Genomic DNA, 2,859 nt, shown 5'->3' with positions numbered 1-2,859 from the left:
GCATGGATTTTAGGCTCCAGGTGTAGGAGCTCCACCACAGCCTTCACCAACAGGCTCAGAAGCTTACGATTATCGGGAGCTGTATGGTGTGAGAAATTGTGATCATTCCATTCCTTGGTAACGGCGCTAAAAACTCAATACGCATGTTCATGATCTTATATCTGTTTAACAACTTCGTACAACTAACCAGGAAGTGCACTGGGTCGTCCAAGTAATAAACTTTACGTGAGTAAGGGTCGATCCCACGGAGATTGTCGGCTTGAAGTAAGCTATGGGCACCTTGTAAATCTCAGTCAGGCGGATTAAATTGTATTTAGAAATTATAGTGGATGAAAATAAATAAAATATAAAATAGGATAGTGGTACTTATGTAATTCATTGGTGGAAATTTCAGATAAGCATATAGAGATGCTTTCGTTCCTCTAATCTCTGCTTTCCTACTGTCTTCATCCAATCAATCCTACTCCTTTCCATGGCAAGCTTTATGTAAGGCATCACCGTTGTCAATGGCTACATCCCATCCTCTCTGTGAAAAAGGTCCAAATGCTCTGTCACGGCACGGCTAATCATCTGGAGGTTCTCGATCATACTGGAATAGGATTCACCCTCCTTTTGCGTCTGTCACTACGCCCAGCACTCGCGAGTTTGAAGCTCGTCACAGCCATCCCTTCCCAGATCCTACTCGGAATACCACAGACAAGGTTTAGATTTTTCGGATCTCAGGAATGGCCATCCATGGGTTCTAACTTATACCACGAAGATACTAATATCTCAGACTCGGTCCTCTATATTAGATATCTAAGAGATACTCATTCTAGCTTGTTTGCGTGTAGAACGGAAGTGTTTGTCAGGCACGCGTTCATAAGTGAGAATGATGATGAGCGTCACATAATCATCACATTCATCATGTTCTTAGGTGCGAATGGATATCTTAGAAGCGGAATAAGTTGAATTGAATAAAAAAATAGTAGTACTTTGCATTAATCTTTGAGGAACAGCAGAGCTCTACACCTTAATCAATGGAGTGTAGAAACTCTACCGTTGAAAATACATAAGTGATGAAGGTTCAGGCATGGCCGAATGGCCAGCCCCCAAACGTGATCTCAGAACTAAACGTCCAAAAGATGAAACTAAAGATGTTCCAAAGATGTAAATACAATAGTAAAAAGTCCTATTTATACTAAACTAGTTACTAGGGTTTACAGAAGTAAGTAATTGATGCATAAATCTACTTTCGGGGCCCACTTGGTGTGTGCTTGGGCTGAGCTTGAAGTTTACACGTGTAGAGGCTTCTTTTGGAGTTGAACGCCAAGTTGTAACATGTTTTTGGCGTTCAACTCTGGTTCGTGACGTGTTTCTGGTGTTTAACTCTAGACTGCAGCGTAGAACTGGCGTGCAATGCTTTTTTGTGTCATCTTTCAATAGTATGGACTATTATATATTGCTGGAAAGCCCTGGATGTCTACTTTCCAACGCAATTGGAAGCGAGCCATTTTGAGTTCTGTAGCTCTAGAAAATCCACTTTGAGTGCAGGGAGGTCAGAATCCAACAACATCAGCAGTCCTTCTTCAACCTCTGAATCTGATTTTTGCTCAAGTCCCTCAATTTCAGCCAGAAAATACCTGAAATCACAGAAAAACATACAAACTCATAGTAAAGTCCAGAAATGTGAATTTAACATAAAAACTAATAAAAACATCCCTAAAAGTAACTAGATCCTACTAAGAACATACTAAAAATAATGCCAAAAAGCGTATAAATTATCCGCTCATCACAACACCAAACTTAAATTGTTTCTTGTCCCCAAGCAACTGAAAATCAAATAGGATAAAAAGAAGAGAATATACTATAAATTCCAAACTATCAATGAAACTTAGCTCCAATCAGATGAGCGGGACTTGTAGCTTTTTGCCTCTTGAATAGTTTTGGCATCTCACTTTATCCATTGAAGTTCAGAATGATTGGTATCTATAAGAACTCAGAGTTCAGATAGTGTTCTTGATTCTCCTAGTTCAGTATGTTGATTCTTGAACACAGCTACTTTATGAGTCTTGGCCGTGGCCCTAAGCACTTTGTTTTTCAGTATTACCATCGGATACATAAATGCCACAGACACATAACTGGTGAACCTTTTCAGATTGTGACTCAGCTTTGCTAAAGTCTCCAATTAGAGGTGTCCAGGGTTCTTAAGCACACTCTTTTTTTTGCTTTGGACCTTGACTTTAACCTCTCAGTCTCAAGTTTTCACTTGACACCTTCACGCCACAAGTACATGGTTAGGGACAGCTTGGTTTAGCCGCTTAGGCCAGGATTTTATTCCTTTAGGCCCTCCTATCCACTGATGCTCAAAGCCTTGGGATCCTTTTTCTTTACCCTTGCCTTTTTGTTTTAAGGGTTATTGGCTTTTTGCTCTTGCCTTTTGGTTTTAAGAGCTTTTGGCTTTTTCTGCTTGCTTTTTCTCTCTTTTTTTTCGCTTTTTTTTTTCTGCAAGCTTTGTATTCACTGCTTTTTCTTGCTTCAAGAATCATTTTTATGATTTTTCATATTATCAAATAACATGTCTCCTTGTCATCATTCTTTCAAGAGCCAACATATTTAACATTCATAAACAACAACTTCAAAAGACATATGCACTGTTCAAGCATTCATTCAGAAAACAAAAAGTATTGTCACCACATCAATATAATTAAACTAAGTTCAAGGATAAATTCGAAACTCATGTACTTCTTTTTTTTTTGAATTAAAACATTTTTCATTTAAGAGAGGTGATGGATTCATAGGACATTCATAACTTTTAAGACATAGTTGCTAATTACTAATGATCATGTAATAAGACACAAACATAGATAAGCACTTAAT

The sequence above is a fragment of the Arachis ipaensis genome, chromosome B07 (genome assembly GCF_000816755.2).
Source record: "Arachis ipaensis cultivar K30076 chromosome B07, Araip1.1, whole genome shotgun sequence".
Lineage (NCBI taxonomy): Eukaryota > Viridiplantae > Streptophyta > Magnoliopsida > Fabales > Fabaceae > Arachis > Arachis ipaensis.
This window is presented reverse-complemented; position numbering follows the sequence as displayed.